This window comes from Aotus nancymaae, unplaced genomic scaffold (assembly GCF_030222135.1).
Source record: "Aotus nancymaae isolate 86718 unplaced genomic scaffold, 86718_ANA_hifiasm-v0.15.2.pri h1tg000088l, whole genome shotgun sequence".
In the NCBI taxonomy this organism is placed as follows: Eukaryota; Metazoa; Chordata; class Mammalia; order Primates; family Aotidae; genus Aotus; species Aotus nancymaae.
This window is the reverse complement of record NW_026988503.1, coordinates 1,568,400-1,591,339: the sequence shown is the minus strand read 5'-3', so window position 1 is coordinate 1,591,339 and position 22,940 is coordinate 1,568,400. Positions and strand designations below refer to the sequence as shown.

The 22,940-nt window shown below is 36.9% G+C and overlaps 1 long non-coding RNA gene and 1 other non-coding gene across 2 annotated transcripts in view; one reads left to right on the top strand and one right to left on the bottom strand.

Annotated features, from left to right (window-relative positions):
• Nucleotides 1-22,940, top strand: part of LOC135271623 (uncharacterized) — a 146,917-nt gene that overhangs the window by 53,762 nt on the left and 70,215 nt on the right. The window contains exon 2 of the long non-coding RNA XR_010339749.1: nucleotides 1,978-2,184. This is a non-coding gene — a long non-coding RNA (uncharacterized LOC135271623). The remainder of the gene's footprint in view (nucleotides 1-1,977; nucleotides 2,185-22,940) is intronic.
• LOC135271631 (U6 spliceosomal RNA) lies at nucleotides 16,841-16,942 on the bottom strand. The gene has a single exon (XR_010339757.1). It is a non-coding gene; the product is annotated as a U6 spliceosomal RNA (small nuclear RNA).

Below are 22,940 nucleotides of genomic sequence, written 5' to 3'. Positions count from 1 at the left end.
TTCCTAGAGAACGTTTATTTTAAACATTAAACATTTAAAACACAATTGTTGTTTAGAGGAATGAAGATTATTGCGTTGCAGAATCTTCAGCTATATTTTATATGCTACCAAAGGGATCAGGATACAATAAAATCCATGTTTTACTATATTGAGAAATTTATATTCCCAATGGTAAAATGAGAATTTCTGGTATATATTTGATAAAAACTGCAGAACTAGTAACACTTTGCTCTTAAGAAGTGAAAGCACAATGATTCTTTTTAAAAGGCAATATGAAATAAATAAATTTTAATTTTGTGGGGATTATACCAATTGCACTGATGATAACACTACTGCCAAAAATAAGGCTCAGTGAAAAATACAAGGGCTGTATGCACAAGTCACTTATTTTCAATACATAGTTTTGATTTCATTCATTATCTTTTTTTTGGTAGTTGTTGGGGTAAGTATAATCAGAACCATATTTCGAACAAGTTTAACAGTTGATCCTTACACATCTAGAGATGAAAATGTTAGCATAATTTATCCTATACCATTTGCAAATAAGCAGTTTTTTGGCATTAATGTGCCCCATGAATTTTACAGTGCTTGAGAGAAACATAGCTATATAAAGTTCTAGGTATATGGTTATTTATTCCAAGCTTGTGCTTAGGATAGATAACCATAGGTAGATTGAGACAATATACATTTAATTTGCTTTAATTTGCTTAAAACTGTCACTGGTACCTTACTACCTTACTAACACACACACACACACACACACACACAAATGCTAATAATGTTATTATCATAGACTTTTGAAAAACAATCTCTATGCAGAAAATTTGATGCCAAGTCAGAGTAAACTGAAATGTTGTGAGAGGAACCTAGAAGATTTAGTGAGAAATGTAAGCTGTTAAGAAAGAATCTGAAGTTGAAAAATTTTTTTTCTCTTTCTGTTTTCTACTCTTAAATGCTGTGTTTGTATTTTCTCATGTGAATGATGTGGCAAGACAGAGGCTAAGAAGGCATTGCACTTAGAAGTTTATGGGCAATCAAGATGGGACTCAGGGAAGATAAAACATACTTTAAACACAGACCCTTGCCTGAAATTTTGGAAAATGAGATCAAAATAATGCCAGTTTTTCTTTCAAGCATGAGTGGTAAGAGAAAATGAAACAAGCATTATAACTGCTTAAATTTCTTTAGTTTAGGCTTAAAGCTAACGGTGCTCACAGGTGGTCATAAAAAGTGGACTAAGATAGCAAAGTACATTATAAGATGTGTAATTATTTTTCTCCTATTTTTATTGGTATAAAATACATAACACAAGGTATATAACTCTAAAGCTGATGAATGTTTATATCATATATAGCTGTGTAATCACACTCAGATTTAGATCTGGATAATTTCCATCACACCTGAATGTTCTCTCATATGCTGTTTCATTCAATACATTTGCACAAGGGTAACAAGTATTCTGACTCCTATCATTGTGATTTGTTATTTTCACCAGTCTTTAAACTTCATAGATATGCGGTTACATGGCATATATAATTTGGTATTTAGTTTCTTTTATGCCCTACTACTTTTTTATTATTGTTATTTTAAGCATCTGTTAATTAGTCATTATAGAATATAAACATTTAGCTCTCATCCTTGGGCCCCAACTCATCTCACTAAAATCAGTGTTTATGTTTTTAAAGCTAGAAAAACATAATCCAAATCTGAGTCTTGAAGTATATAATGATTATAATTCCTTTCTATTTATATTTTCCTTGGAGGCAATGTTTACCTGCATTTTTCATTTGCTTTGCTCTCCATGTGCCTGTCAATAATATGTTTCCAAAATTTCCCTCCTAAGTGTCACGTTTCTCCTAATAAATTTAGACCTAGGATGTAACCGGAGTTTTGTCTTCTGGAGCTATTTTCCCTGGAGCCGTTAGTTCTGCCTCAATCTTGTCAGGTATTAATACAGAACATGTGCTTGTCCAGCAGGTGCTCTCCGTAAATATCAGATGAAGTCCTGATATATTAGAACAGAAGAAGGAGAGAAAGATACAGGAGGAAAAAAATGGAATCTTAGAAGGGGAAAATGAAAGCCAAGCAAAAAAGGGAAGAAATGAAAGAAATAAGAAAGGGGGAAATAAAAAAGGAAGAGAAGAGAAGACAATGAAGGAAGGAAACCATAAAAATCTCATCCTGGTGAATTTTATTTCATCATTGCTGTATTTATTTTCCCATTCTGTAATAAGGTATGGAGAACTCATGACACAGAGAATATAATACCATCCAAGAAATATTCAGTATTGGTTTCTTACTCTTACCTTAGCCAAAACACAGATGTGACATTGAGATACCACCTTGCTATAGGTGAAATATATTCCATAATATTGTATTCACTAACATTATAATATATTTCTTTTTCTTTTCATTTTTTTCAAGGGAGAATTTTATTTTATTTTATTTATTATTATACCTTAAGTTCTGGAGTACATGTGCAGATCATGCAGGATTGTTACATAGGCATACACTTGCCATCATGGTTCGCTGCATCCATTCCCTGCCATCTACATTAGGTATTTCTACTAATGTTATCTCTCCCAAATCCCCCCACCCCTGCTATCCTTCACCTAGCTCCCCCACCCCCCAACAGGCCCCAGTGTGTGAAGTTCCCCTTCCTGTGTCCATGTGTTCTCATTGCCCAACACTCATGAGTGAGAACATACGGTGTTTGGTTTTCTGTTCTTGGGTCAGTTTACTGAGAATGATGGTTTCCAGATTCTTATGTCCCTGCAAAGGACATGAACTCATCCTATATTATGGCAGCATAGTATTCCATAGTGCATATATGCCACATTTTCTTTATTCAGACTATCCTTGATGGGCATTTGGGTTGTTTCCAAGTCTTTGCTATTGTAAACAGTGCCACGATGAACATACGTGTGCATGTGTCTTTATAATAGAATGATTTATAATCCTTTGGGTATATACGCAGTAATGAGATGGATGGGTGAAACGATATTTCTATTTCTAGATCCTTGAGGAATCGCCACATTGTCTACCACAATGGTTGAACTAATTTACACTCCCACCAACAGTGTAAAAGTGTTCCTATTTCTCCACATCCTCTCCAGCATCTGTTGCCTCCATATTTTTTAATGATCACCATTCTAACTGGCATGAAATGGTATCTCAATGTGATTTTGATTTGCATTTCTCTAATAACCAGTGATGAGGACTTTTTCATGTTTTTTGGCTGCATAAATGCCTTATTTTGAAAAGTGTCTGTTCATATCCTTTGCCTACTTTTTGATAGGGTTCTTTATTTTTTTCTTGTAAATTTCTTTTTTTTTTTTTAGACAGAGTCTCGCTCTGTCACCAGGCACCAGGTTGGAGTGCAGTGGCGCAATCTCGGCTCACTACAACCTCCACCTCCAGGGTTCAAGCAATTCTCCTGCCTCAGCCTCCTGAGTAACTGGGACAACAGGTGCATGCCACCACACCCAGCTAATTTTTGTATTTTTAGTAGAGACTGGGTTTCACCATGTTTGCCAGGATGGTCTCAATCTCTTGACCTCATGATCCACCCACCCTGGCCTACCAAAGTGCTGGGATTACAGGCGTGAGCCACCACACCTGGCTGTAAATTTCTTTAAGCTCTTTGTAGATTCTGGATATTAGCCCTGTGTCAGATGGGTAGATTGCAAAAATTTTTTCCCATTCTGTTGGCTGCAGGTTCACGCTAATGATAGTTTCTTTTGCTGTGCTGAAGCTCTTAAGTATAATTAGATCCCATTTGTCTATTTTGGCTTTTGTTGCCATTGCTTTTGGTGTTTTAATCATGAAGTCATTGCCTATGCCTATGTCCTGAATGGTATTGCCAAGTTTTTTTCTAGGATTTTTATTGTGTTAGGTATCATGTTTAATTCTTTACTCTATCTGGAGTTAATTTTTATATAACGTGTAAGGAAGGGGTCCAGTTTCAGCTTTCTGCATAGGCCTAGCCCACTTTCCCAACACCATTTATTAAACAGGGAATCCATTCCCCATTGCTTGTTTTTGTCAGGTTTCTCAAAGATCAGGTGGTTGTAGATGTGTGGCATTACTTACAAGGCTTCTGTTCTGTTCCATTGGTCTATATATCTGTTTTGGTACCAGTACCATGCTATTTTGATTACTGTAGCCTTGTGATATAGTTTGAACTCAGGAAGCATGATGCCTCCTGATTTTTTTTTTTCTTAAGATTCTCTTAGCTATGCAGGCTCTTTTTTGGTTCCATATGAAGTTTAAGGTTGTTTTTTCTAGTTCTGTGAAGAAGGTCAATGGTAGTTTGATGGGGATAGTGTTGAATCTATAAATTACTTTGGGCAGTATGGCCATTTTCACAATATTGATTCTTCCTAACCATGAACATGGAATGTTTTTCCATCTGTTTGTGTCCTCTCTTATTTCCTTGAGCAGTGTTCTCCTTGAAGAGGAATTCTCCTTGAAGAAGTCCTTCACGTCCCTTGTTAGTTGTGTTCCTAGGTATTTTATTCTCTTTGTAGCAATTGTGAATAGGAATTCACTCATGATTTGGCTCTCTGTTTGTCTGTTATTGGTGTATAGGAATGCTTGTGATTTTTGCACATTGATTTTGTATCCTGAGACTTTGCTGAAGTTGCTTATTAGCTTAAGGAGATTTTGGCTAAGATGATGGGGTCTTCTAAATATACAATCATGTCATCTGCAAATAAGAGACAATTTGACTTCCTCTTTTCCTACTTTAATACCCTTTATTCCTTTTTCTTGCCTGATTGCTCTGGCCAGAACTTCCAATACTATGTTGAATAGGAGTGGTGAGAGAGGGCACTCTTGTCTTGTGCCAGTTTTCAAAGGAAATGCTTCCAGTTTTTGCCCACTCAGTATGATATTGACTGTAGTTTTGTCATAAATAGCTTTTGTTATTTTGAGATATGTTCCATAGATACCCAGTTTATTGAGAGATTTTAGCATAAAGGGCTGTTGAATTTTGTCAAAGGCCTTCCCTGCATCTATTGAGATAATCATGTGGTTTTTGTTTTTGGTTCTGTTTATGTGATGGATTACAATTTGTGTAAGTTGAACCAGCCTTGCATCCCAGGGATGAAGCCATGTTGATCATGATGGATAAGCTTTTTGATGTGCTGTTGGATTTGGTTTGCCAGTATTTTATTGAAGATTTTTGCATCAGTGTTCATCATGGATATTGGCCTGAAATTTTCTTTTTTGGTTGTGTCTTTGCCAGGTTTTGGTATCAGGATGATGTTGATCTCATAAGATGTGTTAGGGAGGATTCCCTCTTTTTGTTTTGTTTGGAACAGTTTCAGGAGGAATGGTACCAGCTCCTCTTTGTACCTCTGGTAGAATTTGACTGTGAACCTATCTGGTCCTGGACTTTTTTTGGTTTGTAGGCTATTAATTTCTGACTCAACTTCAGACCCTGTTATGATCTATTCAGGGATTCAACTTCTTCCTGGTTTAGTCTTGGGAGGGGGTAAGTTTCCAGAAATGTATCCATTTCTTCTAGATTTGCTGGTTTCTGTGCATAGAGTTGTTTATAGTACTCTGTGATCATGGTTTGTATTTTTTTGGCTTCAGTGGTTATATCCCCTTTTTCATTTTTTATTGCATCTATTTGATTCTTCTCTCTTTTCTTTTTTATTAGTTTGGTTACTGGTCTGTCTATTTTGTAGATTTTTTTCAAAGAACAAGCTCCTGGTTTTATTGAATTTTTGAAGGGTCTTTTATGTCTCTATCTCCTACAGTTCTGCTCTGATCTTAGTTATTTTTTGTCTTCTGCTAGCTTTTGAGTGTTTTTGATCTTGCTCCTCTAGCTCTTTCAATTCTGATGATAGGGTGTTGGTTTTAGGTTTTTTCTTGTTTCTCATGTGAGCATTTATTGCTGTAAATTTCCCTCTATACACTGCTTTAAATGTGTCCCAGAGATTCTGATATGTTGTGTCTTCATTCTCGTTGGTTTCAAAGAACATCTTTATTTCTGCCTTCATTTCATTGTTTACCCAGTTGACATTCAGGAGCAAGTTGTTCAGTTCCCATATAGTTGTTTGGTTTTTAGTGAATTTCTTAATCCTGAGTTCTATTTGATTGCACTGTGGTCTGATAGAATGTTTGTTATAATTTTTGTTCTTTTGCATTTGCTGAGGAGTGATTTACTTCCAATTATGTGGTCAATTTTAGAATTAGTGTGATGTGGTGCTGAGAAGAATGTATATTCTGTTGATTTGTGGTGGAGAGTTCTATAGCTGTCTATTAGGACCACTTGGTACAGATCTGTGTACAAGTCCTGGATATCCTTGTTGATTTTCTGTCACATTGGTCTGTCTAATATTGACAGTGGAGTGTTAAAGTCTCCCAATATTATTGTGTGGGAGTCTAAGTCACTTTGTAGGTTATTAAGAACTTGCTTTATATATCTGGGTGCTCCTATATTGGATGTGTATATATTTAGGATAGTTAGCTCTTCTCGTTGCATTGTTTCTTTTATCATTATGTAATGTCCTTTTTTGACTCTTTTGATTTTTGTTGGTTTAAAGTCTATTTTATCAGAGATTAGGATTGCAACTCCTGCTTTTTTCTGCTCTCCATTTGCTTGGTAGATCTTCTTCCAGACCTTTATTTTGAGTCTGTGTGTGTCTTTGCATGTGAGATGGGTTTCTTTTTAATCCAGTTTGCCAGTCTGTGTCTTTTGATTGGGGCATTTAGGCCATTTACATTTAACGTTAATATTGTTATGTTTGAATTGATCCTGCCATTTTGTTACTGTCTGGTTGTTTTGGCCATTAGTTGACGTAGTTTCTTCATTGTGTTGTTGGACTTTACCATTTGGTATGTTTTTGCAGTAGGTGGTATTGGTTATTCATTTCCATGTTTAGTGTTTCCTTCAGGAGCTCTTGTAAGGCAGGTTTGTTGGCAACAAAATCTCTCAGTAATTGCTTATCTGTAAAGGATCTTATTTCTCCTTCACTTATGAAGCTAGTTTGGCTGGATATGTGATTCTGGGTTGAAAGTTTTTTTTCTTTAAGGATGCTGAGTACTAGCCCCCACTCTCTTCTGGCTTATAGGGTTTTTGCTGAGAGGTCTGCTGGGCTTCCCTTTGTGGGTGACCCAGTCTTTCTCTCTGGCTGCCTTTAGCATTTTTTCCTTCATTTCAACCCTGTTGAATCTGATGATTATGTGCCTTGGGGTTGCTCGTCTTGGGGAATATCTTTGTAGTGTTCTCTGCATTTTCTGGATTTGAATGTTGGCCTAACTTGCTACGTTGGGGAAGTACTCCTGGATAATATTCTGAAGAGTTTTCCAGCTTGGATACATTCTCCTGGTCACCTTTAGGTAAATTGATCAAGTGTAGATTAGGTCTTTTCACATAATCCCATATTTGTTGGAGGCTTTGTTCATTTCTTTTCACTCTTTTTTCTCACCTTCTCATTTTATTTCATTGAGTTGATTTTTCAGTCTCTGATATCCGTTCTTCTGCCTGATCAATTTGGCTATCGAAACTTGTGTATGCTTTACAAAGTTCTTGTGCTGTGTTTTTCAGCTCCATCAAGTCATTTATGTTATTCTCTAAGCTGGTTATTCTAGTTAGCACAAACCTTTTTTCAAGGTTTTTAGTTTTTTTGCATTGGGTTAGAACATGTTCCTTTAGCCTAGAGAAGTTTGTTATTACCCACTTTCTGAAGCCTGCTTCTGTCAATTTGTCAAACTCATTCTCTATCCTGCTTTGTTCCTTTGCTCGCAAGGAGTTGTGATCCCTAGGAGGAGAAGAGGCATTCTGGTCTTTGATGGTTTCATCTTTTTTGCACTGGTTTCTTCCCATCTTTGTGGGTTTTTCTAGTTTTGATCTCAGGGAGCAGCTTGAGGAGGGAGTCTGTCCCTTGTCTGCCTGTGGAGGTGCTGCTGAGTTGCCACGGACTCCATCCAGTTGTTGCATAGGCTTCCTGCTTCCTGTGTCTTTTGTTTATACAGGAAAATTAGGCCCATCTCTTTAATGGTGGATGCCACTGTCTGCAAAACCCTCAAGTAGGAGGGTTTCAGACTGTTGGGTTTTGTGGGGGAGGGAACCTCCCATCCTTTTTGCCTGTTTCCCTGCTTTTAGCTCCTCCTCTCTCTAGTGGGCCAGCAGTTCCATCTCGCTGGCTCTCCTGGCCAGCCAATGTGTCTGCCCCGATCTTTGCTGAGAAACCATGGCTCATGGCTGCTATTCAACTCTGCGCAGGTAATTCACGGCATTTTCTTAGCCTGGCAAAAATCTCTCACTCTGCGGGATTCAGGGGCTTTTGGTGAAGTGCTGTATCTGGATTGTGGGGCAGGAGGGGAAGCCCTCGATCCTCAGCCAGATATACTTCCTGGGTGGAGCAGCACCCTGCCCCACCTTGGTTCAGCCCCCTTGGGTTATGCCCACTGTTCAACCAGCACCATTGAAATGAACCTGGTACCTCAGCTGAAGATGCCTTGATCACTCTCTTGCCGTGTCTCTCTCGGTGGGAGCTGCACACCGAGGCTGCCTCTATTTAGCCATCTTGCCTCTATCCCCGATGGATAATATTTTTGAATAAATTATCATTTTTATGTTTATACCATTAATAAAATCTACTATAAGATATAATAAGAATTGAACATGTGAAACATGTCTTATGCTAATAATTTCTACATGTATTTCTATGCTGGTCAATAATATTATCTAGTGGTTTGTTAAACTGTTTTCATCTTGATACATATTAATTTGGGCTAATAATTTCTTTGTTAGGACTTACATACAATCTTTTGGCCAATTCAGTTAATTAACCTGCCAACTAAGTGAAATAATGAAATTCAGCTTATACAATGACAACTGTGACTTTGGTTACATCATACCAAATTGCATGTATCACTGATTTTATACTTTTCAATTATTTTGGCATTGTGTATGAAAAAGAGTTTGAAAAAGCCTTCTCCTAGGCAGCAAGGACTGTTTATCTGTTTATAATAACAATGATGGATACTAGTGTTTTGGACAAATCACATTGATCTTTCAACTGTCATTTCCTAGTACAGTGCCTAATACATACTAGGGAAACACACTTCTTTGCTGAATAAATTACTATTTTTTTCAATAAAGAAAATAATTAGACCCCTACATTTTCTGGGCAGAGATGTAAATAAGAATAATTGAATTTTATTTTAAAAAGTTAATAGATACTGTCTCCTAACAATCCTTATAATAGTATAATCCTTTAGTTTTCCATCATTCAAGTTACTTCTTTCTACAACAGACACTACATTGAAATATATTGGCTTAAAAAATGACAACCATTTTATTTATCTCACAAATCTTCAAATGGGGCGTGACTCCACTGGGACATCCTATCTCTGATGATATTATTAGAGGAGGCTCACATATATCTGGATAATCCACTTCTAAGGTGGTGTACCCACATAGTTGGTAAGTCATTACTGGTTGGTGACTAGAAGCTCAACTCTAGCTATTCTCCAGGGGCTTATTTTTTCATGTTAGCTCTCTGTAGGGATTCTTGGACTTCTTCACATGCTTGTGGCTAAGCTGTAAGAGTATTCAAGGAGACCTTAAGTGGAAACTTTCAGTCTCTTGCTATCTGTACCAAGAATGGCACATAATCACTTGTACCATGTTTTAGTTGTTCAGATAAGTCATTATGCCCTTCCAGATTCAGTTGAAGTTGAAGTGACGTAAATCTCACCTCTTGATAGAAAGTGTCAAAGAATGTGCAGTTATCATTAACCTATTATAGAATACCGTGTAGCTACACTCTATTTATATTCTCATGTGCAAAATACAGTCACCCACTCTTGATACTTGCAAAAATCTCATCCTATTATTGCAGTCTTAAAACCCAACGTTTCATTATTTATATTAGGCCTCCATGTAGATGAGGCTTCCTGATAGCAGTTTCCTGAAGTCCAAATAAGTGTGTCCTACATACTAAAAGTAACAAATTTAAAAGCATTATGTATATTATCTCATGTGCTTTTAACAATATAAAATTATGAATTTCACAAAGAAAATGTTATGCATTTGAAAATGTTATGCATTTTAGCAAGATTAATATTCTGTTATTTGACTGTTTTTTCTAAAAGGATATTTTGAACACATATACAATAAAGATGGTGTGCCATTCAAAGATATGTATGGTTCCCCTAATATGTGCACAACCCAGGTAAAACAACATGAAACAAGATAGAGCATCTCCTTGCATTTAAGCTGCTTATATTCTTTTGGGGAATATGAAAAATAAAAAAGTAAGTAAATAACTACAAATTGGGATGAATGCCCTGGAAAATTCAACTTTATTTAATAGGATGAGAGAAGTACATTAGGAGAAGGTAACATTTATGTTGAGACATGAAAGAGGATGATAGTACAACTGTGAAAAAGCCCTCTGAAAATTACTGGAGGAAGAAGAAACAGAAATACAATATACTTAAGGACACAATTATTGGATAAATTATGAGGCCTATCAGAATAGTTCTGTTGTTGAATCAAAGTGAATAAAGGTAGAACTGTTAGAGATGAAGTTGGTGGACATATTTAGGGTATCAGCGGAATGGATTTCTAATTTTATTTTACTGGCAATGTAAAATAATTGAAGGACTTTAAGCTGGTGAATGATGTGATAAAATGAGAATTGACTGTAACTGGAGAAAAGACAGGAGGTAATCAATAAAGGGGAAATGCCAGCAGTACAAAGCCAGGCAAGTTGATAATATGGACAGAGATCATTGTAGATGGCCAAGAATTTATTAAAAATTAATGGTACATTGTGGTTGTGATTTGCATTTCTCTAATGACCAGTGATGATGAGCTTTTCTTCACATGTTTGTTGGCTTCATAAACATCTTCATTTGAGAAATGTCTTTTCATATCCTGCACCCACTTTCAGATGGGGTTGTTTTTTTCTTGTGAATTTGTTTAAGTTCCTTGTAGATTCTGGATATTAGCCCTTTGTCAGATGGATAGATTGCAAAATTTTTCCCCCATTCTGCAGGTTGCCTATTCACTCTGATGATAGTTTCTTTTGCTGTGCAGAAGTTCTTTAGTTTAATTAGATCCCATTTGTTAATTTTGGCTTTTGTTGCCATTGCTTTTGGTGTTTTAATTATGAAGTCTTTGCCCATGGCTATGTCCTGAATGGTATTGCTTAGGTTTTCTTCTAGGGTTTATATGGTTTTAGGTTTAATGTTTAATTCTTTAATCCATCTGGAGTTAATTTTTGTGTAAGGTGTAAAGAAGGGGTCCTATTTCAGTTTTCTGCGTATGGTTAGCCGGTTTTTCCAGCACCATTTATTAATAGAGAATCCTTTCCCCATTGCTTGTTTTTGTCAGGTTTGTTTAAGATCAGAGATGGTTGTAGATGTGTGGCATGATTTCTGAGGCCTCTGTTCTGTTCCATTGGTCTACATCTCTGTTTTGGTACCAGTACCATGCTGTTTTGGTTACTGTAGCCTTGTAGTAAAGTTTGACATCAGGTAGCGTGAGGCCTCCAGCTTTGTTCTTTATACTTAGGATTGTATTGGCTATATGGGCTCTGTTTTGGTTCCATGTGAAATTTAAAGTAGTTTTTTTTTTTCTAATTCTGTGAAGAAAGTAAATGGTAGCTTGATGGGGATACTATAAATTACTTGGGGCAGTATGGCCCAAAGTAAACTATAAATTGAATCTATAATTACTTTGGGCAGTATGGCCATTTTCATGATATTTATTCTTTCTATCCATGAGCATGGAATGCTTTTCCATCTGTTTGTGTCCTCTCTTATTTCCTTGAGCAGCGGTTTGTAGTTCTCCTTGAAGAGGTTCTTCATATCCCTTGTAAGTTGTATACCTAGATATTTTATTCTCTTGTAGCATTGTGAATGGGAGTTCACTTATAATTTGGCTTTATTTTTGTCTATTATTGTATATAGGAATGCTTGTAATTTTTGCACACTGATTTTGTATCCTGAGACTTTGCTGAAGTTGCTTATCAGCTTAAGGAGATTGTGGGCTGAGACAATGGGGTTTTCTAAATATATAATTATGTCTTCTGCAAACAGAGACAATTTGACTTCCTCTCTGGGCATTTTTCTTATTAGAGGAAAGCAATTTACATGCAGACCCCTTACTGTAGAGAAGATTCAAATATGTAATTTTTAGAGGTCCAAAAACAGTAACTAAAAGAGGATGGAATGGATGTTATGAAAGGCAATTCACAGTTCTTATTACATATGTAATTAACAGAGAATTGCTTTTATTGTAGAAAGCCTGCCTGGCTTCTGAGAATTTAAGCAGCTATTAAGACAATTATAATCTGATTTTTTTTCCATGCATTTTTCCTGGTAAAGTGACAAATAAATGTATTTTGATGCATCATTGATATATTCTTTTCTCTTTGTATATTTTATTTATACATCCCACTAATATTTAATGAGAATATACACTGTGACAGAGACTTAGTCTAGACATCCAAAAGTAAAGAAAAGCAAAAGAAAACAAACAAAATAATGATCTCTACTGCCTTTGTTTGCATAGTCTGTTGGGAGATAGGTATATGTTAGTTAGATAATTAGTGAATAGGTTAAAAATTATGATAGAAAATACAAGAGAGGAATTTTACAAAATGCAGATGTTAGAAGATTACATTGTAAAATGTTTTGACCTAGTCTGTGAGTTAGGGAAGGTTTTCCTGAAGAAATAGGAACTTAATATTTGCCTGGAAACAAAGATTAATGAAAACAGGGAGATGGGGCAGTGGTCTAAGCTTAGGAAATAACATACGCAAAGACTCAAGTGTTTAGAACCAGTTGTGTGTAGGAGTTAAGTTGGACTTGCTCAGGGAAGTTAATTGTGTTCATCTTTTCCCATCCTTACATTCATTGATGTCATGTTAACTTGATACCAGCCACATACGATGATTTACACCACAGATAATGGCAAATAATATAAATCCTGGCTTCATTTATCCCAGAAAACTAATTGTTAACCGTTTCCTAATACACCACTAGTTTCAAAGCTAGAAAGGAAAGGAAATAACATTATTAAATAATAGGTAGGCAGAGCCCAGAACAATAAATAAATACAATAAATGATAAGTCCTTGTCTTACAAATTTTAAGCTTTACATTAGCAACAATGGAAAAGCACTGATTGGACTTAAGCCTCCCTGGGACATTATTATTTACACTTTCAAAATACCACACCAGCTTCAGTAAAAAGAATGAATTGGATGAAGAAATTTATACCTACAGACACATTAGTTAGGGGGATGTATCTATGAAATGAGTAATTTTAACTTAATCTAAGATAATGTCAGTGAAGACACAACAGAACAAACAGATATGAATATTTAGGAGGTGACATAAGCTGAAATTTTAGTGGATTGGATAAGTAAGTGAAGTAATGGATAATTTCTTCCACAATTTGATGGATGATAGTATTATGCGCTGATTAAATAATGTAGGAAACTGACTAATTTGCAGGAAGGAGAGTGATGATCCATTTGTTTGGCATACTGCACGTAAAGTGCCTTCGAACTACCCATGAGTTGTTGAGTAGGTTGTCACTTCGATTTTTTTGTTCTTATGAACATAAGAAAGACACACTAACTGCAGAGGTTCCAGCAAAATAAGTAGTCTCAATTCTCTGGAAATCTTCTATTTCCTGAGAATTGTATAAACCTGCCCAAGAATTTTAATACTTTGGAAATAAAATAATTTTCAGAATATTATGTTGTAAACAACATTCAGAGAAAGAAGTAAAGCGTTAAATAGCCTTTATTGTACATGGCTGTGAGTTCATCTAAATAATAGGCTTTTGATTACTATAGGAGAGAAGAACAGCCTAGATACTGGGTGAGAGCGATTATGTGTTTAAAGGGATATTTTATTTAAAATATGAAGAAGCTGATAAACTGCTTTACAGCAAAATTGTGCTTGAAATATTCAGAATTGGAAGAAGAAACAGTATCATTCTTGCTTGGAAAATGACTCTATAAATGTTGATAAAATGCACTCCAGCCTGGGTAACAAAAGCGAAACTCCGTCTCAAAAAAAAAAAAAAAATGTTGATAAATGTTTGCCCATCCACTCTCCATTTTCAAGAGGGAATGCAGTATGCCGGTCTGCTGTATAAAAGCACAGGAAAAAATTATATGTGTTGAAAAGCTTTTCACATCACTTATTTCCAGTTACTCTTTTCTAAGGACACAGTATGAGATTCTTCCATTAAATTGTAATAATGTTTTGGCTGTCTTATTTGATTTGGAAGATAATGACTTTTCATCAAATTTTTGCTTATAAATCTTTTCTAGAATATATAATATTTAGCAAATAGCACTAACTGACATTTGAGTTGTGTTTTCTAACTTTCTTGATTCTTGGTTCTCACAGCAGTGCTACTACCTACACTGAAACTCAGGAAATTGAACCCAAGAAGGCAAAATATTTGCCCACTTTGTGAACTCAGATTTTATGTGTTATCTAATGTCACAAATGACAAAACATAGATAATTTCATTTAGGCCAGGCGTGGTGGCTCACACCTGTAATCCCAGCACTTTGGGAGGCTGGGGCAGGTGGATCATGAGGTCAGGAGATTGAGACCATCCTGGCTAACATGGTGAAACCCCATCTCTACTAAAAATACAAAAAAATAGCCATGTGTGTGGCACATGCCTATAGTCTCAGCTACTCAGGAGGCTGAGGCAGGAGAATCACTTGAACCCAGAGGGAGAAGTTGCAGTGAGCTGCTATCACACCACTGCCCTCCAGCCTAGGCAACAGGGTGACACTTCATCTCAAAAAATATATAAGTAAAAATAAATAAATAAATAAATGCAAAATATTTGCCCAAGGTTCAAATACCTACTCAGTGAATTCAGACTTGGTGTGTTAATTAATATGTCACAACTGGCAAGACGTATATAATTCCAATTAATTGTGTTGCTTTTACTAATTTCAAAGTCAGAAGATAAGTTCATCTACTAATTTATATCCAATATCTTGGGGTGTTAGTAGCAAATGTCTTGGAAGTCATATTGTAAGAGTGTTTAAGATAAGTTACTTTTTTTTTTATCCTGAGGTAAGTGGAAACAATTGTATACTTGTAGTAAGGAAGTAAAAATAAAATTGATATTTGATTGTGTAGAGGGTATAGCTAAGTTACAACATGCATGACAATTATCTTTCTTTCTTTTATTTTTTAGGATGATTTATAATCCTTTGGGTATATGCCCAGTAATGGGATTGCTGGGTCAAATGGTATTTCTATTTCTAGATCCTTGAGAAATTGCCACACTCTCTTCCACAATGGCTGAACTAATTTACACTCCCACAAAGTGTAAAAGCATTCCTATTTCTCCACATCCTCTCCAGCATCTGTTGTCTCCAGACTTTTTCTTTTTGTAGTTATTTCTTTTTTTTTTAAATTTTACTTTAAGTTCTGGGGTACATGTGCAGATCTTGCAAGACTGTTACGTAGGTATACACATGCCATAGTGGTTTGCTGCATCCATCCCCCCTTCACCTACATTAGATATTTCTCCTAATATTATCCCTCCCCAATCTCCCCAACCCCTGGTATCCCTCCCCTAGCACCTCACTCCCCCAACAGATGGCAGTGTGTGATGTTCCCCTCCCTGTGTCCATGTGTTCTCACTGTTCAACTCCCACTTATGAGTGAGAACATGCAGTGTTTGGTTTTCTGTTCTTATGTCAGTTTGCTGAGAATGATGGTTTCCAGCTTCATCCATGTCCCTGCAAAGAACATGAACTCATTCTTTTTTATGACTGCATAGTATTCCATGGTGTATATATGCCACATTTTCTTTATCCAGTATATCGTTGATGGGCATTTGGGTTGGTTCCAAGTCTTTGCTATTGTGAACAGTGCCATGATGAACATATGTGTGCATGTGTCTTTATAAAAGAACAATTTATAATCCTTTGGGTGTAATCCCAGTAATGAGATTACTGGGTCAAATGGTATTTCTATTTCTAGATCCTTGAGGAATCACCACACTGTCTTCCATGATGGTTGAACTAATTTACATTTCCAGCAACAGTGTAAAGGCTTTCTTATTTCTTCACATCCTCTCCAGCATCTATTATCTCCAGATTTTTTAATGATTGCCATTCTAACTGGCATGAGATGGTATCTCAATGTGGTTTTGGTTTGCATTTCTCTAGTACCCAGTGATGATGAGTGTTTTTTCATATGTTTGTTGGCTGCATAAATGTCTTCTTTTGAAAAGTGCCTGTTCATATCCTTTGCTCACTTTTTGATGTAGTTGTTTGTTTTTTTCTTGTATATTTGTTTTAGCTCTTTGTAGATTCTGGATATTAGTCCTTTGTCAGATGGGTAGCTTGCAAAAAATTTTCCCCATTCTGTTGGTTGCTGGTTCACTCTAATGATAGTTTCTTTTGCTGTGCAGAAGCTCTTAAATTTAATTAGGTCCCATTTGTCTATTTTGACTTTTGTTGCCATTGCTTTTGGTGTTTTAGTCATGAAGTCCCTGCCTATGCCTAAGTCCTGAATGGTTTTGCCTAGGTTTTCTCCTAGGGTTTTTATGGTGTTGGGTCTAATGTTTAAATTTTTAATCCATCTGGAGTTAATTTTTGTATAAAGTGTAAGGAAGGGGTCCACTTTCAGCTTTCTGCACATGGCTAGTTAGTTTTCCTGCCACCATTTATTAAACAGGGAATCCTTTCCCCATTGCTTTTGTCAGGTTTGTCAAAGATCAGATGGTTTTAGATGTGTGGCATTACTTTCAAGGCCTCTGTTCTGTTCCATTGGTCTATATCTCTGTTGTGGGACCAGTACCATGATGTTTTGAAAATATGGAATGCTTCGCAAATTTGTATGTCATCCTTGAGCAGGGGCCATGCTAATCTTTCTGTATCATTCCAATTTTAGCATATGTGCTGCCAAAGCAAGCATGACAATTATCTTTCAAACAGAAGTAATGTGAATAAAAAGGTTGATGGAAATAATGTAAGGAAAATTAAGGACTCAATGAATAACTATAACCCTAGAATAAATATCTGAGGAAATACACATTGATAGAGGAGGAAAACACTTCCAGAATACTAGAATAAAATCTCTTAAAATTTAGCTTTAATAAAAGCAACAATAGGCTATTCCACAATTATATAACAATAACACTGAAAAGAAAGTCAAAAACTTTTTCATAATTTTGGAAATCAAAGGATCCAGCAATATGAAGAATATTTACATAAGATAAATGGCTAAATCTAAGTAACAAGAGCAGGCGTATTTATAGCATTTTGATTTGTCTTAATCTCATCCCTCTCTGCCAGCTCCCTTGTAGGCTTGAATACCTACAGCCTAATGAGTGCAGTAGCTGTGAAAACCTGGCACCTAGGAGCCACTGGAAGAGGCAAAAAGGTTCTGGCCTTCCATAAAACTCAGATCACCAGAGAATCAACACTATTTGGTTTGCTTAGCAGCTTGCTAAAAGCTTCATTCTTAGGACTTGTCTTTATTTGATGTGAATCAAAACTTGCTCTATGTGAACAGCCTTATTACAAGAGTGCTTATTAAAAATAGAGACAATTCTTTCATATTTTAGCTTCCTAAGCTGCTGTTATCAATTATACCTAACAACAGGCTGACCAAAATATTAAAAAAAAAGAAAGAAATGAGATGTCCATGGTGGGTTTTATAAACCTCCAATGTATTTCTGGGAATCTGTATTTCTGGGAACCTGAATAACATTAGAGACCTGCACATATCATTAAGCATACCAACATTAGCATATTGAGAGGTCCATAAAGTGTCAGAAAGACTATTTGGATACAAAATGGCCAAGTACTTCTCACATTTGGTGAAAAACATTAATCTAAATATCCAAGACATGGAACAAACTCAAAGAAATGCAAAGACACATCATAAAAATGTTGAAAAATAAAGGCAAAAATCTTGAAAGCAGCAAGAAAAATACAGCTTATCATGTACAAATGAACCCCAATAAGAATAACAGCTAATCTTCTCATCAGAATCACTGGGAGGCAGAAGGAAATAGAATAGTGTGTCAGGGTTCTTCAGAGAATCAGAATATTTATATACTTAACAAATGTATTACAAGTTATTTATGTAGATTATACAGGTTTATTATATAGATGTAACTTGTGTGATTATGGAAGATGGAAACTTTAAAATTTACAGTGTGGACTTGAAGCCTGGAGACCCAGTAATGCTGATGGAGCCAAATCCAAAGGCAGTCTGCTGGAGACTTTCTCTCTTGCTTGAGGAGTGTGGTCTTTTTGTTATTTTCAAGACTTCAACTGATTGCATAAGGCCCATTCACATTATAGAGGGCAATCTGCTTTGCCCAGATTTTATTATTTTAAATGTTAATCTCATCTCAAACACACTCCAACATGACACATAAAATTAACCCTCACAAGTCCACCCCTTGTCAACTTGGCACCCATATGCCTCTTCTTAAGCAGTAATTGATCTCCAAAATAACAACAGTAACAAGGTTATACTTTCACTTAACATAATACAACTATTTGCCTATTTTTGAATGGGCTTGTTTTTTTCTTGTAAATCTGTTTTAGTTCATTGTAAATTCTGGATATCAGCCCTTTGTCAGATGGGTAGGCTGCAAAAATTTTTTCCCATTCTGTTGGTTGCTGATTCACTCTATTGACTGTTTCTTTCGCCGTGCAGAAGCTGTGGAGTTTGATTAGGTCCCATTTGTCTATTTTGGCTTTTGTTGCCAATGCTTTTGGTGTTTTGGTCATGAAGTCCTTGCCTACGCCTATGTCCTGAATGGTTTTGCCTAGGTTTCCTTCTAGGGTTTTTATGGTGTTAGGTCTTAATGTTTAAGTCTTTAATCCATCTGGAGTCAATTTTAGTGTAAGGTGTCAGGAAGGGGTCCAGTTTCTGCTTTCTGCATATGGCTAGCCAGTTTTCCCAACACCACTTATTAAACAGGGAATCCTTTCCCCATTGCTTCACAGATACTTTACAAAAGAAGACATTCATGAGGCCAACAAGCATATGAAAAAATGCTCATCATCACTGGTCATTAGAGAAATGCAAATCAAAACTACATTGAGATACCATCTCACGCCAGTTAGAATGGCGATCATTAAAAAGTCTGGAGACAACAGATGCTGGAGAGGATGTGGAGAAATAGGAACACTTTTACACTGTTGGTGGGAGTGTAAATTAGTTCAACCATTGTGGAAGACAGTGTGGCGATTCCTCAAGGACCTAGAAATAGAAATTCCATTTGCCCCAGCAATCCCATTACTGGGTATATATCCAAAGGATTATAAATCGTTCTACTATAAGGACACATGCACACGAATGTTCATTGCAGCACAGTTTACAATAGCAAAGACCTGGAACCAACCCAAATGCCCATCGATGATAGACTGGGCAGGAAAAATGTGGCACATATACACCATGGAATATTATGCAGCCATCAAAAACGATGAGTTTGCGTCCTTTGTAGGGACATGGATAAACCTGGAAACCATCATTCTCAGTAAACTGACACAAGAACACAAAATCAAACATCGCATGTTCTCACTCATAGATGGGTATTGAACAATGGGAACACATGGACACAGGGAGGGGAGCACTATACACTGGGGTCTGTTGGTGGGGAGTGGGGGGACAGCGGGGGGTGGGGAGTTGGGGAGAGAGAGCATGGGGAGAAATGCCACATATAGGTGAAGGGGTCAGCGTTGGTCTTTGCTACTGGCAGATATTGGGTATACAGAAATGGCTATAGCCAGGTCAGCCTTGGTGGAAGTGTATATTGCTGAGCCTATGCATAACTCTATCCCTGCAACCATGACTACTTCGTTCATGAGCCCATTGGGCAAAAAGAGAGGAAGTTATAGAAAGAGGTTGCAGGAATTCACAGAATAGTTCATCTTATTCACTTGATTATTAAAATCCTCCTCTGCTGTAGTTGTTCTTTGGTGGGCACTGAAAGAAAATACACAGATCTTTATGTTTTTCACCATGCAAAGAGGCCTAAAAAACATATCTTTTTTTTTTCCTTGTTCTATTGCCCAGGCAGGAGTGCAGTGGTTTGACCATAGTTCACTGCAGCCTCCAACCCCTGGGCCCAAGCAATCCTCTCTGCTCAGCCTCCCAAGTAGCTGAAACTTCAGGCATGTACCACCACACCTAGCTAATTTTTGTATTTTTTTATAGACAGGATCTCACTATATTGCCTGGCTGGTCTCAAAGCCCTGGGCTTAAGCAACCTTTTCATCTCTGCCTCCCGAAGTGCTGGGTTTACAGGCATAAGCCACTGTGCCATGCCTATTCACATATCTTTTCTCCAGATTTTCCTGTCACTAATTTTCCAGTCAAGTTCCTTTCAATCCCTTGATCATCCAGATACACCATTGGCCACAGTTTATGATTCAGTATATTATTTGCACATTCTTTCCATTTGAAGGAAGATCACCATTTTTTCCTCAGTGAAATTCCTTGAAATGAACAACCAGGTGCACTTCTCAATTTTCTGCTGACTGGAACAATTACACGGCTATTTTTCAGGGATGTCCCAGAAAGGGGCTGTAGTGCTGTACCGTTCACTATCATTCGGTGCTGGATATCATGGAGAACCATTTGTAAACCATACCTAAGTCTTCTCTTTCTCTGTCAACTGATGTTAAGGAGCTTTCCATGAGACCATGGGTAAGGGTGAAAGGAGAAAATGTGGTTTAGCAGAAATGGGTACCATGGACATTTGGGTCACTTTTTCATGTAAATTACTTGTGCCTTCAGTGCCTGCTTAGGTCTGATCATATATATACCAATTCCATTTGATGATTAAATGCTGCTGTGCATGCCCAACTTTATGGGTTGGTGAGTCAGTAAGCACATAATTCATCATAGGCAACTTAGGTCCCATGTAATTTGGTGGCCCATGCTCAATCTTTCAGTTTCTACAAAGGCGCAGATAATTTGTAAAAATTATTTAACAAAAGATGAGTAGCTATCCCCAGGGGGTATCAGGGCTTTGCTTCAAAATTCTTAATGGCTGCATGGCAGTTAACTGACAGGGGACTGCCCAAAGCTCTGCACAGTAATTTTATCTGCTACTAACACTTCAAGCACCATTAGGTCAGCAGAATCATATGGCCTAAGTGACAGAACAGCTTGCACAGCAGACTGAACCTGTCGCAGATCCTATTTTTTTGTTCTGGGACCCACTCAAAACTAGCAGCTTTTTGGATCACTTAGTAAGTGGCCCAGAGCAACACATCCAAATGAGAAATATGTTGCTTTCAAAATCCAAAGAGGTTCACTAGACCACAGAGGCTCATTAGAATCATGCTATGCCTCTATTATTGGCTATAGGAGGTGCCAGCTGCAACAACTTAAGCTTCGCTTTAGAAGAGACATCTCAATATGCTCCACACCACCCCACAACACTGGAATCCAGGAAATTTCACTGAGGTAGAAGTCCCCTGAACTTCTGTTAGTTTTAATTCCCACATCTGGCACATAAACATAAATATTTGCTACTTCTTCTTCACTAGGTTCAATCAGCATAGTGTTATTACATATGAGAATATGTGTGATATATGTATTGGTCTGTGTAATAAGATTAGTGCTATATATTGTGAAAGAGAAAGTTGATCAAATATCTGCCAATTAATTATGGCATAGTGCTGGAGAGTTTATATAACCCTTGGTTTTTAACAGTGAAGGTGTATTATTGGATTTCCTAGCTGAAAGTAAAACGTTTCTTATGATCTTTAATTAGGATGAAAAACACCAACAACAATTCACCAAGTCAATAGCTGCATACCAGGTACTATAAGTTGTGTTATTTGCTCAAGCAATAAAACCAATTGGTTTCACCAACTGATTAGTTTAGCTAATCCTCTGTCATTCTCCAAGATCCATCTGTCTTCTACACAGACCATATAGGACAGTGAAATGGGAATGTGATGGGAATCACCACTGCTGCATCCTTCAAGTCTCTGACAGTGGCACTAATATCTGAGTGGCACTTGAATCCCTTTATATCCCTCCAGAAATATGGTGCTGTTTTTAGTTTACTATTTTTCTAGGAAAAGGAAGTTCTTGTGTCTTCCATGTGGCCTTTCTCACCATAATAGCTCTTATTCCACATGTCAGGGAAACAATGTGGGGATTCTGCATATTGTTGAATGCATCCACTTCAATTAAGCATCCCAAAACTGAAGAAATAATCAGAGAATTGACTTGGAGATCCATTGGGTACCCTCTTAGATGAACCTAAGGTAAAATTTTATTGATCGCCTGACCTCCATAAGAACGTACTCTGACTAGTGGACCACAGTAATGTTTTTGGGTCTCTTGGAATTAGTGTCAGTTCAGAACCAGTGTCCAACAGTCTCTGAAAGATCTGATTATTTTCTTTTCCCCAGCGAACAGTTTACCTTGCAAAACATCCTTTTGGGAAGTCCTGGAAAAACATTAACAATGTACATTTTTGATAGTGTACCAGAATCCTTTTTCAAGGGGACACAGCCTCCACTTTATTCAAAGGATTCTGGGTCTGTAAACTAGCTCGTCTTGGAATTGAGAGATGATACACTGTTTTCATGATTCTGGTTAGATTTTTATTCACTTGACGTAGTAAGTTTCTGCTTGTACAGATCAGATAAGAATTTAGTCAGCTTTTCATCTATTTTATTTTTGGGAACACAATAATCAAAAAGCTAACACTACAGGTCTGTGCAAATTATTTTACTGCTTTGACTCTACTGTTCATTATCATAACTGTGCCCATCTTGCTTTTGGCAGCTGAGTGCTGCCACATGGCCTCTCTTATCCTGGGATCTAATTATTCTCAATGTATTTAAGCTTCCTAATTCAGTGACTACCATTCCCACCATTAGTTCTGTTCTACAGAAAAGAGATACCACTGAGCCGTTAAAG